Source organism: Schistocerca americana, chromosome 1 (genome assembly GCF_021461395.2).
Source record: "Schistocerca americana isolate TAMUIC-IGC-003095 chromosome 1, iqSchAmer2.1, whole genome shotgun sequence".
Classification (NCBI taxonomy): domain Eukaryota; kingdom Metazoa; phylum Arthropoda; class Insecta; order Orthoptera; family Acrididae; genus Schistocerca; species Schistocerca americana.
The window spans coordinates 556507061-556521841 of record NC_060119.1 but is presented as its reverse complement, the minus strand read 5'-3'; the positions used below and the strand labels follow the sequence as shown (position 1 = coordinate 556521841).

The 14781-nt window shown below is 42.1% G+C and overlaps 1 protein-coding gene across 3 annotated transcripts in view; it reads right to left on the bottom strand.

Moving 5' to 3' along the window:
* Positions 1–14781, bottom strand: part of LOC124606272 (caspase-8) — a 130429-nt gene that overhangs the window by 47042 nt on the left and 68606 nt on the right. The window lies entirely within an intron of this gene.

Sequence of the window (14781 nt, the reverse complement as noted above, 5' to 3'; positions counted from 1 at the left end):
CGGTTCAGGCGTGGAAGTGTTTGATGGCTTAGCAATCCAATCCTAGCATGGAACAGGCGGCCACAGACATTACAGCTGATGGAAGGTTGAGGACGTGGCTGAGCCTGGAGGAGTTTACGTCTCTGGCGTTTGTCATTCTCCATTCTTCGACGTTCCAGCTCAAAGTTTTGAAGAGCATTTGAGGTAACTGAGCGCCAGCGACTTCGGTCTTCTGCTATTGTGGACCAGTTACTCGGATCGATGTTCAAGTTTTTCAGATTTTTCTTGTACTGATCCTTATAACGTTTGAGAGGGGCACCTCGTGGCCTTTTACCTGTGCTCACTTCACTGTACAGCATTTGGCGTGGAAGTCTGTCATTTTTCATCCGCTGGACATGTCCGACCCATCTGAGTTGATGCCCAATGATAAGAGCTTCCATGCTATGCATTTTTGCTTTCTCTAGAACAGCCGTGTTGGATATGAAGTCACCCCATTTCAGGTTCATGATATATCTTAGCTTCTGTTGGTTGAAGCATTCTAGTTTCTTCAGATCGCAGCGATATAACGTCCAGGTTTCGCAACCATATAGCAGGGTGGAAATGACTACAGCTTTGTACACCATCAGTTTGGTGTACAGTGTTAGGTCTTTATTCAGGAAGACATGGTTTGTAAGACGACCAAATGCTACATGTGCAGCACGTAATCTATTCTCCACATCTTTTCCAGATGAGCAGTTGGACGACAGTATGCTTCCCAGGTAGAGGAAATGGTCCACTTGTTCCAAGGGTGTATCATAGATGGATATGCTGAAGTCAGGAACGAAGGAGCCAGGAGTTGGCTGCGCCATCACCTTTGTCTTTGGAATATTGATGGAGAGACCAAATCGTTCGTACGCCCTGCTGAAGGAATCAACTGACAGCTGCAACTCTGCAGGTGAATGAGCTGGAGAGGCATTGTCATCAGCATACTGCAGCTCTGTCACACAAGTGGTACTGGTGAACCTTTTTGAATGGAGTCTGGACTGGTTGAATAATCCTCCATCAAACCTGTACTTTAGTTCTATTCCTGCATTGTTTACGGTTGTCTCGTAAAGCATAGCTGCCAGATACAATGCAAATAATGTTGGTGCAAGAACGCATCCTTGTTTAAGCCCACTTGTTATTGGGAATTCACCAGTCATTTCATTCTGGCAGAGGACCTGTCCAGTCATATCAACGTGGAGAGCTTCAATCAGGTCAACAAAATGTTCAGGGCAGCCGAAGCGTTTTAAGACCATCCACATGGCTTCTCTGGGAACTGCATCAAAGGCCTTTTCTAGATCGTAGAAAACAAGTAGTAAAGGCTTTTGCTGTTCTCTGCACTTCTCCTGTAGTTGTCGTGCACAGAAGATCATATCAATTGTCCCTCTTGAAGGTCGAAACCCGTATTGAGACTCAGGTAGTATAGTCTCTGAAGTGTCTGGAGGCGATTTAAAAGGATTCTTGCAAAAAATTTTCCAGTGACAGAGAGTAGAGATATTCCCCGGTAGTTACCACAGACGCTTCTGTCGGCCTTTTTGAAGATGGTGACAATTGTGGAGTTCAAGTCAGCTGGTACCTTGCGGGTTTCCCACATTAATATAATAAGTGAGAAGAGTCTAGTTTTTAGAGGCAAGCCGCCACCCTCAATAAGCTCCATCGGGATGCTGTCAGGTCCAGGAGCCTTCCCAGGTTTCACACTCTTGAGTGCCTTGCAAAATTCTTGACAAGTTGGAGGATCAGCCAGCCAGGGTTTTGGAGGGTGCTGTGGGACATTTTTGAGAAAATCTCCAGTGGCAGTAGAAGGGCTGTTTAACAGTGAGCTGAAGTGCTCTTTCCACGATTTAAGATGTCCTGACTTTCAGTAAGAATGGTGGAGTTGTCAGCAGCTTTCAGTGCTCCTGATGAGGAGCGGACAGGTCCATACAGCTCTTTAATACCAGCGTAAAAGCCACGCAGGTTCCTTGCATCAGAAAGATTTTGGAGTTCTGTGGCTGTCTGTTGCCACCATTTGTTCTTGATTACTCGTATTTCACTTTGACATTTCTGCTTGAGTTCTTGAAAGTGTGCTTTCTTTTCTGCGCAGGATGGATCTTGAGCAAGGGATAGGTAAGCATCCCGCTTTGCATTGATGATGGCTTGGATTTCTCCGTGGTTGTCATCAAACCAGTCATTTCTTTTCCGTGCACTACAACCAACAACATTCTCAGCAGTTTCTTTGATGATATTCTTTAATGTGGTCCATTCTTGTTTGACGTCATGTGTGGTTGCTGGAGCTTTGTTAAATTGTTCAGACAGTATGTCTTGGAAGTGTGAGAGAACGTTTTTGTTGTTCAGGTTGCTTATGTTGAATTTTCTGCGTGGTGGGTTTGAAAAGTGGGATCGTGGCTTGCGATACTTTGGTACTCTCAAACGGCTGACTAAAAGTCTATGGTCCGTCCAGCACTCATCGATGTTTAGTGCTGCTTTTGTGATGAGAATGTCTTTCTTGTCACGCTGTCGCGTAATAACGTAGTCTATAAGATGCCAATGTTTGGAGCGTGGGTGCATCCATGTAGTCTTATAGCGGTTACGCAAACGGAATTGGGTATTGGAGATGAAAAGCTCGTGCTCAGCATATAGACCAAGAAGTAGCAACCCATTTGCATTGCAGTTTCCCACCCCTTGTTTACCCATGACATCTCTCCAAAAACGGTTGTCCCTTCCCACTCTGGCATTGAAATCACCAAGTAAAATTAATTTATCTTGAATGGGTATTTTAGAGAGAGTACTGTTCAGTTGGTGGTAGAACTGATTCTTTGTATCTTCATCACTGTCTAAAGTAGGAGCATATGCAGAGATGAAGGTGATGAATCTGTCTGAACCAATGGGTACTCTAAGAGTCATCAATTGCACTAATCAGTTCCATGACAACCTTCAACAAACACCATACAGCACTATCTATCAAATTCATACAGAGAGTTTGTGCACAGGCTTCGCTGTAGCTACGACATTTCCCCTCTACATTCCCTTTTACTACTAGTGGTCGGTTGTTCCGCAGCAATTGGCAGTTTTCACTTACCAAGTGTTCGCCATCCCTCACCAAGTGTCAGATGCCCACAGCATCAAGCAGTGTACGAGGGGTATTCAATAAGGAGTGCAACACGTTCTTTTCTGAAGGTAGATTGGTTTTATTCAGGATTCCAATATTAAGATTATTCTGCACTCTTTTGGCTACAAAACCTTGTTTTTCAAATTAATCTCCATTCGATGCAATGGCCTTACACCCACCTTACTGGGATGGCTTTTATGCCTGCATGGTACCAACCTACCAGTCAATGCTGGAGTCAACGTTTTCTGTATCATCAAGTACTGCTTGTCACAGAGTGCATCATTCATTGGGCAAACAGTTTGAAGTCTGGAGGTGTGAGAGCCAGGCTGTAAGGTTGATGAGGAGCAACAGACCAATAAAGTTTTATGAACTCGTCTCAGGTGCGTAGACTTTTGTGAGGCCTTGTGTAGTTTTGGAGAAGGAAAAGTTAGTTTGCAGTTTTGTGGTAATGAATACACTGAAGTCGTTTCTCCAATTTCCTGAGGGTAGCACAATACATGTCCAAGTCGATTGTTGCACCATGGAGGAGGACAACAAACAGAATAATCTCCGAGTCCAAGAAGACCATTGTCATCATGTCACTGGCTGAGGGCGTAGGTTTGAACTGTTTCTTCACGGAAGACGTGGTGTGCCACCACTCCATGGACTGTTGTTTTGTTTCTAGTTCGAAGTGATAAACCTGTTTCACCACCTGTGATGATATTCGACAAAGAATTGTCACTATCAGCCTCTTAACACACAAGCACAGATGTTTCTTCATTACTCATCAGGACCTCCTGATAGGCAGCGAGGAACCCAGCGGGCACACACCTTTGAGTACCCAACTGGCAGATGACTCTTAGCTCTACCAACAGAGATGTCCAGCTGTGCAATGATATGTTTCATTGCGATTCATCCTTCACCTCAAATGAGATTGTCTGCACGTTCCAACATTGTAGGGGTCACAGCTGTGTGTGGCCAGCCGGCACATGGGAGATCAGACATGTATGTCTATGCAAACCTGGATTGCAATGATGACAGATGCCTCACCCAATGACTCATCATGCTATTGTTCACTACCAGGTCTCTGCAGATGATGGAGCACAGTAAATTGCTTTTTCTAGAATTCACATTGTTGCAACACTGTTGGTTGATTAGAGGGGAGAATGGGCGTGGTCGATAGGCGCTGTCATTTTAAGACATGTGTATTTCTCAAATTACCATTCAATCATTGCAGTACAGGGTGCTTTTCATTTGTGATTTGTAGTACCCCCACACGGATGGCAATCAATTTTAAATTGGGTAAACACATTCATGACAACAGGAGATGTGTCATCTGTACGAAGAGGACCCGAGAGAAACGTTACAGCACCACAAAATGAAGAACGAGTTAGAGCAGCAGTACTGCGATGTCCGAAACGCTCAGCTCAGAAACACGCATTTGCTCTTTACATTTCACGACATTCTTTCCACCAGCTTCTTCAGAAGAACTGAATTTTCACCTGTATAAATTGTGTGTGGCCTATAAATTGTCAGTACAGGATTGTGTAACACAAAGAACATCTTGTGAAAACATGCTTGCAACCATACCCCGTGACGCAAATGTGTCCTTTTCTGATGAGGCACATTTTCATCTCAGTGGGTGTGTAAACAGAATATTCACTACTGGCATGACACAAACCCCAGGCAAATTCATCAGAGATCCCTGCAATCGGATCATGTCACTGTGCAGTGTGCCATATTATGAGTAAGCGCCAGTGGCCCTTACTTTTTCCAGGAAAATCGTCACGCTGTAACTGTGAATTCGGATTGTTACTTAAATACGCTGCAAGAGTTTTTCCAGCCAGCTTTCAAGGCTATGCAATTACAGGATACATGCTTTCAACAAAATGCTGCCACTGCACACTGAGCAGGCTTACCATGAATTTTTTGAGGCAAACATTTCCTGAAAGGCTTATCTCTCAGATGAGGGATCTCAACTGCACAATCACTGGACTTAGCCCCATGCGATTTTTTCCTTTGGGGCTACCTGAAGTCAAAGGTGTATTGCAACTGTCCCAACACCTTGGAAGACCTACAGAACAATACTGAGGCTAACATCGCAAGAAACCAGACGACATACTTGAAAGAGTGCATGAGAATTTCAGAAAATGACTACAGCAGTGTGTGAACTGTGAAGATATACTGTTCGAACTATGTAGTTAGAAACTTCCATTATTGGCCAATATGATAAAAATAAACCTGTAAGTTTCTAAGCGTTAATTATTTTTTCATTTCACTCCCAAATCAGCAAATTACAGTGCTCCACCTTGTACAAGCACAAAGAATATCTATGATTCTCTGTTTTTCTGCCAAAAGAAACTTTTTTAACACACCTCTGTAACAGATGCCATTTTGTAGGCTATGTACTCCACCACCACCACCTATCTGAACTACCTGAAACAATAGTGGCTGAAGCAGGAATGTTCCATGATGTTCCACAACAAATTCTGCATTTTGTCAACCAAAGAAAAGAAAAGAAAAATGTGTTGCATTACTTATCAAATGCCCCACGTAGAGCAGGTGACATGGTTGCCCACACAAATGTTCTCTTGTCTGTAGAGTTCTGCTCACACTATTCTGAAACAACCTGGGAGCAATGGGGTAATTCACTAAACTACTGCAAGTCCAGGTCTTCTACTGGTGGTTGTAGCCAAACAAATTATTCACAATTGCATACTAGGTTTCCACACAGTTTGCTAGCTAAAGACAAAGATACATGCTGTCTATTTCATCACATATTAACATCCAGTACACGGAAATATTTTGTCATATACCCTAATAGAATATTATATCAAGCAGGGCACATCGCATTGCTTCAAAGGGAATTCAATGTACTCAGACCCAGTTATTAGTAAGCACCAACATGTAAAATGACCAATCATCCAGGCAAACTTTTGACGAGCTTTCCATGCTCAGCAGTAGCATTCCTGAAATAATGTTTATGTTGGCTCCCGTTAACATATAGTGGGCACTAGTGCAAGAATGAACTGGCTACAGTATTCTGTAACAAGATGGTAGTTCTATATGGTATGGTCCTCACTAGCTACTGCTGTTCTTCAATAAATTAACAACTGGTTTGCTACACTAAGGAATATTTATCTGCTTGAAAACAATTAACAGTTGTCAACAGCAAGTGACAGGCTGCAACTGCTTTCCTCTAAGCGAAGTACTCATCTACATCCACAACACAGCAGTACACGAAACTCTAATGCTTCTGCAATCTTTGAAATTTGAGAGGCTCAAGTGTTAAGACACTCATGATCTGATAACAATAAATCTAAATAATAAAACAAACCTTACCCATCTTGCACTGTCATGCTGTGTGTGTGTGTGTGTGTGTGTGTGTGTGTGTGTGTGTGTGTGTGAGAGAGAGAGAGAGAGAGAGAGAGAGAGAGAGAGAGAGAGAGAGAGAGAACTACTGTAAAACACAAAAATTCAGTAAATAAATGATAAATATACTACTACAATGAAACGTAGGCCACACCACACAAGAAGAAGACTGTGTCTTCCCCTATGTCTACATGGTTACTCTGCAAATCGCACTTAAGTGCCTGGCAGAGGATTCACTTAACCACCTTCGCACTAATTCTCTATTTTTCCATTCTTGAACAGCACAAGGACAACATAAACAGAACTTGGACAAAGCAGACACTTATCTCTTTCTGTGAAAACTCTGATTTCCCTTATTTTATTATGATAATCATTTCTCCCTCTGTAGGTCAGCATCAACAAAATATTTTCGCAATCTGAGGAGAAATTTCATTACGAGATCCTGCTGCAACAATAAACATCTTTGTTATGTCCACTCCATATTCTGTATCATATCTGTTACACTCTCTGCCCTATTTCTCAATAATACAAAGCATGCTGCCCTTCTTTGAACTTTCTCAATGTACTCTGATAAACCTATATCTGGCAAGGGCCCCATGCGATGCAACAGTACTCCAAAATAAGACGTAAGCATAGTGTAGACAGATTCTTTAGTAGGTCTGTTGAATCTTCTAAGTTTTCTGCCAATAAAATACAGTCTTTGGTTTGCCTTCCACACAACATTTTCTGGGTATTCTTTTTGATTTAAGTTTTTCATAATTGTAAATCCTAGATATTCAGTTGCAATTACAACCTTTAGATTTCACTGATTAACCCTGTAACTGAAGTTTAATAGATTTCTTTTAGCACTCACACTTCTCGTTATTTATGGTCAACTGTCAATTTTCGCACCATACAGATATTTTATCTAAATCATTTTGCATTTAGTTTTGATCTTCTAATGGCTTGACTGGACAATAAATAGCAGCATCATCTCCAAACAACCTAAGATTATTGCTCAGACTGTCTCCTAAATCTTTTATATAGATAAGGAACAGCATAGGGCCTATAACTCTACCTTCGGTAATGCCAGAAATCAATTCCATTTTACTCAGTGACTTTCTGTCAATTACTATGAACTGTGATCTCCAACAGGAACTCTAGAAATACAGACTGAGTTTGAAATCCTTTGTTGAGTGTATGTCAAGAGACCATTCCCTTCGAGGTAATTCATAATGTTCAAACACAATGTGTGTTTCAGAGGGCTGCTGCATATCGGCATTAATGATGTGGACCTGTAATTAAATGGATTATTCCTACTGCCTTTCTTGAACATGTGTGTGATCTGTGCAACTTTCCCATCTCAACTTTCCAATCTTTGAATACAGATCTTTTGTCGAACGAGCAGTTGTATATGATCGTTAAGTATGAATATATTGCATCAGCATACTCTGAATGGAACATAATTGGTATACAATCGGGAGCAGAAGACTCTTCATTACTCTCAATATATCTACTTCTAAGTTACTGATGTTGGCAGCTATTCTCGATTCAAATTCTATAATATTTACTTTGTCTTCTTTGGTGATCTAATTTCAGAAGGCTGTGTTCAGTAATTTTGCTTTAGCATCACTGTCATTGATAGTATTTCCATTGTGATCATGATTTCCATTGTTATCATGCAGACAAGGCACTGATTGTGTCTTGTCACTACTTTACATACAAACAGAATCTCTGTGAACTGTGTGTCAGGTTTCGAGATAAAGTTTCGTCATGGAAACTATTATAAACATCTTGCACTTAAGTCCTTGCTAAATTCTGAACTTCTGTAGATCACCAATCTTGGGAATCGAGCATTCGTTTAAATTTGGCATGCTTTTTTCATTGTTTCTGCGACAGTGTTCTGACCTGTTTTGTGTACCATGGGGGATCAGCTCCGCCATTTGTTAATTCATTTGGTATAAGATTATAAATTTGAATGAAATATCTTTTAGACTGTTTACTAGTATTTGCTCTAGTTCCTGTACCCACTGTGTTTTGTTGTTCTGCCCTTAGTTAATACTATCTTTATCTATTTGATTTACCTGTTTCTATTTCAGTGAAGGAAATTCACTCACGTTTCTTTCTTCCATACAGAATCATAAGTAGGTGCATTTTTTTCCCACAAAAACCTGCCCTGTAGTCTTAGTAGTATATGTTACTGTTTTTTATATGATGGTCTCCTAACCACTGATTACCATTATTTTCTTTGTTCTGTAGGAACAGCCAAAGTTTGTCCATTTCCAATAAATTAATGTTTAACAAAATTAATGCTTTGTATTTGAGGATATTTCAATCTTCATGCACATTACATACTAGAAAAATCTAGATAATAACATGTCTTTAACTTAATGGTAACTGACAAAATAACACAACTTCTCTAATTCAATGTAAGTAATTTTATCACCCATATGCCCTGTAGAAAGTCAGAACCACAAACTCACAAAAACTACTTTAAACTGTTTTGTATTACAACTGAAAAGTAGTTGCAGATTACAATTATGAATGAAAAAGTTCTCAACAATGAAGGCCCGAAAACATGCAAGGCATGAATAACTACTCTGAGAAGTTTAGTCACAAAGTTATTGTCAAAAACGCATATTCTTATGAAATGAAGATAAAAGTGATTACATATAATTCAATGGAGTAGTCTGGGGAAAAAAAAAAAACCATACCAAGAGCAATATGAACTATTCTGTAGATAAGCTTCAGTAATTTACAAGTACATTATTAAAATTTTTAATGTTTCACAAGACACTCTTAATCCAACTCCACAGTTGAATGGTAGTGACATTTTAAATAAATTGGAAGACCTGCCTATGAAGGACCATCTTCTATCATGAATCAGTGACATACCATAAGAGAAAGAAGTTAGAGAATGTACAGTGTTTGATGAGAGCTTTGATAAAGTTTTTTTCAAACACTGTCTCAGCCAAGATGGTGACAAAGGAAGAGAGAGACACTCTTAATGACACTGCATCTTAAGGCAGGTACCCATGGAATGTACTTTTATTCTTTAGCAACCAGAACCATCGCCATTAAGCAATTAATGCATTATCAGTTGTTTTTTTCAAACTGCAATAAATATTAATTCTCATCTGACTTCCCTATTCAGGACTAAGGCTACTAAGCATGCCAATGAAAATTACCGATCAGTATTCCCAACAGTAGGTAATTGCAGCCAGTAACTCAATAACACAAAAGCCAAGAAATACTAATACAAAAACTGAACATCTGCTGCATCAGTACCATATCTGCACAGAACAATGCCAGAAGCCAGGAAGTATATTGAGTCAAATTCTCATAGTGCGGTTCGAGTACGTACAGCTGGAGTATGCACAACTTACTAAGCACAAAAACATCAAGTCCACAACAGTATTTGTCATGTTGTAAGAATGGTCTGTTTTTCAATAACCCTGCTGTAATTGTAAACACTGTATAAAAGCTAGGACAGTGTCAACACATACAGTTCAAGAAATTCAACATCAAGCAAGGTGGACTTGCAGGGGGTTGGATTGTCCTGAAGAAGATCCACTCATCACATGGAAATGTCAGCCAAAGCACCTGACAAATTTTAACAGATTTATGTAGCACAGAAATCCCAGAAGACTAATCTAAAATGTCTATCATTACCTCTTATTAAAAATAGCAGGCCTGTACTATAGGCAAAGGTAGTTGTTCCACATCCTCAAATTGTTACTGAAGATCACAGCAGAATAGGTGTATGATGTGGTGATTATGATCATATACTGGGTGTTTGAAAAGTGTCAAATATTTTTACAGGAGATTATCAGACCAAATTGATTGTGTTGAGAACAGCCAGTACTCAGTGATGAAGGCTGTATTCCTATCGACGTTCATTTGTTATTTATTCAAATCACATACAGCGTGTGCTAGTTCTCGGGCCACAAGACTACCATGCCATATTACACTTTTGCCAATGGATTCTAAGATGGAGCACTAGATTCACAAAAAATGGGATAATAAAGTACCACAGTAATCACAGACTGACAAATTCAAATCCTTGAGAATCATGGCAGCAAGGTCATCAGATTCACTTTAGTACCAACGTGGTGGCAGGAACTGTTCCTGCAGAATCTTAGAAAAATTAATAGGCACTATTTATCAACAACTCTTGCGCAACAATCTCACGCATTATTACAAAATTTTATTCTAGCAAAAGATAGTGGATAGTTTTATGCACAATGGAGGTCCACATTTATTTTCTATGCCTCATAGAATAGTACCAAATGCAAATATTTCATGAGATATGGATTGGTTGATGTTGGACTGTTTGGTTTTAGGATGCAAAAACAACTGGGGTCATATTCAGCCATCTCAAAGTATAGAACACGAAGACAGAGAGGAGTTAAAAAACTACTACACATCAATCCCAATCAGCGTAAGAGAAGACAGCTAAAAACAGAGACGTGGTGAAAGGTATATAAAATACACCACAGAGAAACAAAGGGAAAGAAAAGGCTTTCACCACATTGCTGCAAAGAATAAAAAATAAAATGCGGTCAACAACCCATGCATCATTTGCTAAAATGGCGGATAACTTTGATGTTTGATGGCAAACCCAAGTGGGAACATAAATGGTTAAAACATGGGCATTCCATCAGGAAATGGAGGACAGGTAAAACTTGGGCACAATGTGCATGAAGTGGTGGGGGAGCACCGCTTAAATGGTGATGGCTAACATGCAATCTAGTTAAAATGACCTCTCCCAGCGGGAGGGCCAAGAGTTGGTCATCCAAGCCACTCCAAGAGTCTTAATAATCTGGAGCTTCTTCCCATGAAGGGAGGACAAATGCCAACGCCAAAGTGACACCACCTCCTGACAGATGGCAATGCAGATATCACCAGAGGGAATACAGGAACTAGTGGGCAGAGGTATGAGGACTGCAGCCTTGGCAGCAGCCTCATTTCCTGGCAGATCGACATCACCAGGAACTCACATAAACATCACAGTGCCTCCATCAACAGTGAGCAAGTCACAGTTTTATTGGACTTGTTGCACTAAGGAATGGGATTGTACACCGCACAGAGACTTTGAATAGCGCTGAGAGACTAGTCTGAGCAGAGGACACCACAATTTAAAGCTTGTGTCGCCAGATGTACTCTGTGGCCTGATGCAAGTCGAAGAGCTCTGCTGTAAATACTGAGCAGTGTGCGGGAAGCAGATACTGAAAAATGGTGGCACCAATGATGAAAGCACACCTGATACCACAGCCAGTCCGAGAGCCATCAGCATACACAACGGTACTATTGCGAAGTTCCATGCAAAGGCCATGTAATTGAAGAATATAGAGTGAGGCTGGAGTAGTGTCCTTAGGAATTGAATGAAGGCCAAGGTAAACATGAGCCACTGCACGAAGCCAAGGTGGTGAAGGGTTCAAACCCACCAGAAAAGTTTTAGGTAGTGTACGTTAAGCCCCCAGAGCAAGAGGTGAAAGTGGACTCTAGGAAGTAACAGAGAAGAGCGATGCACCCCATACTGGTGATCAAAGGAGTCATTAAAGGAGGCGGCACAGGGTGTGTGGCCATGCACGGCAGACAAACGGCATGCACACGTGCTGAGGAGATAGTCATGGCAGTAGGACAATGGTAGTTCAGCAGCTTCGACTTACAGACTCTCAACCGGGCTAGTGTAAAAGGTGCCAGTGGCCAGACAGATGCCACAATGGTGGATAGTGTTGAGACTGTATAAGAGGGTTGGACGTGCAGACGCATAAACAAAGCACCTGTAGCCTAGTTTCGAATGGACAAGGAACCAGTAAAAACAGAGGAGGGTGGTTCGATCTGCTCCCCACGAAGTACCATTGAGGGCACGTAGGACATTAAGGGACCTCGTACAGCAGGCAGCCAGGTAAGACACATGGGAGGATCAAGAGTGTTTCCTATTGAGCATGAGTCCCAGGAATTTTTTAGTTTCAATGAACTAAAGAGCAATAGGCCCAAAATGTGAAGATGGTGGGAGAAACCAACTGCACCGCCAGAAATTCAGACAAACAATTTTGATAGTGAAAAAACAAACGCCATTATCGATGCTCCATGAGTACAGACAATCTAGACATCGTTAAAGACGTCACTCAATGAGACAGCTCTGCAGAGAACTGCAATGGATGGCAAAATCGTCAACAAAAAGGGAGTCAGAGTTGCCTGGCAGGAGACAGACCATTACAGGGTTAATGGTGACACCAAAGAGGATGACGCTCGGGACAAAACCCTGAGGCACATCATTTTCCTGGCTAAAGGTGTCCAACAAGGCAGAACCCACACACACCTTGAATACTCAGTCTTTTAAAAATTCCTCAAGGAGAAGGGCAGGCTGCCATGAAAGCCCCACATGTAGAGAGTACAGAGGATACCAATTCTCCATAAGGTGTCGTAGGCCTTCTTCAAATCAGAAAGCACAGCCACAGTCTAGGGTTTCCACAGAAAACCATTTGTGACAATGGTGGACAAAGTGACGAGATGGTCAACTGCAGAACGGCACGCTCAAAATACACACTGTGCAGTGGTTAGTAAATTGCAATCCAGGCATGAATCATACATTCCATCACCTCGCAAACACAACCAGTGAGAGAAATGGGGCCTTAACTGGAAGGAAGGTGTTTGTCCTTACCGGACTTAGGTATTGGTATGACAGGGGCTTCATGCCAGTGTCTGGGAAATGTACCCTCTGCCCAGACGTGGTTGTATGTATTAAGCAGAAAGTGCTTGCCTGTAAAAGAAAGGTACTGCAACATCTGAATGTGAACAGCGTCTGGCCCTGGGGCAGAGGATCAGGATGAAGTGAGAGCATGATCTAGCTCCCTCATAGTGAAGGCGGCATTGTAGCACTCAAGTCTGAGAAGAGAATGGTGTCGCCTGGGCCGCCTCCTTCCATTGGAGGAAGGGAGGGTGATAGTGTGAAGAGCTCAAAATTTCCGCAAAATGGCAGCCCAAGGTGTTTGAGATAGCAACAGGGTCCACAATGAGATTGTCTGCTACTGTCAGGTCGGAAATTGGGGAATGGATATTGGTCCCAGAGAGCCGTTGGAGGTTGGCCCACACGACAAATGGGGGCCGAAGGGGGGCGGGGGGGTTGGGAGGGAGTGGAACTGTTAAAAGAACTAGTGAATGAAATCCAGCTAGCTTTGTTGCTACCCCAAAGAACAAAATGACACTGTACACAAATTCTGTTTTATAATGAATGCAGTTTGCCATTGAAGGCGCACAAATCATGTCACGGCATGCCTCAGTCCACCAAGAGATTGGGACTTGGGACATGTGGTAAAGAGGGAGTGTGAGGAATGGAACATTCTACAGCAGTAAGGATAACATTAGATGGGTAGATCACATAACTAATGATGAAGTATTGAATAGGATTGGGGAGAAGAGAAGTTTGTGGCACAACTTGACCAGAAGAAGGGATCGGTTGGTAGGACATGTTCTGAGGCATCAAGGGATCACCAATTTAGTATTGGAGGGCAGCGTGGAGGGTAAAAATCATAGGGGGAGACCAAGAGATGAATACACTAAGCAGATTCAGAAGGATGTAGGTTGCAGTAGGTACTGGGAGATGAAGAAGCTTGCACAGGATAGAGTAGCATGGAGAGCTGCATCAAACCAGTCTCAGGACTGAAGACCACAACAACAAACAAAGGATAACATTTGTAAGGTATTCCACCGAGTCATCACAACTGGGGAAATCTTGTTCTTCGAAGGTTGACATGGAGGAGTAAAGCCGCCAGTCAGACTAGAAAGCTACCATTTGGGTGTGCACGCAGGTGGGGTAGGAGTCAGCAAATGGATAGCACATGGGAAATGGTCGCTTGAGTAGATGTCAGAAAGAACGGGTCACTGGAGATGATGGGCAAGTTGGGCAGTGTGGAAAAGCAGGTCCAAATGGGAATAGGTGTGTCAGGAGTCGGTAAGGAATGTGGGTGCTCCTGTGTTAAGGTAGAAGAGGTTATTTAAGTTTATTAAGGAGGTCAGCCAAGAGGGCACCTCTGACAGGTCCTGGGAAAACCCCAAAGGGGATGGTGCACATTAAGGTCACCGAGCAGCTGAAATGGATGAGGTAGCTACCCAATAAGCTGGAGGAAGTCTGCCCTGGTGACATCGAATGATGGAGGGATATAAATGGTACAAAGGGAAAACGTCACATAAGGAAGGAAAAGGCGAACTGCAGTAGTTTGAAAATGGGTAGGCAGGGAGATAGGCTGACTGAATGTCATCCTGTATGAGCAGCATTACTCCCGCATGTAATGGAATGCCGACCTTCCGCACGAAATGGAATGCCGACCTTAGGGGGAAGATCTAAACGGACCAGG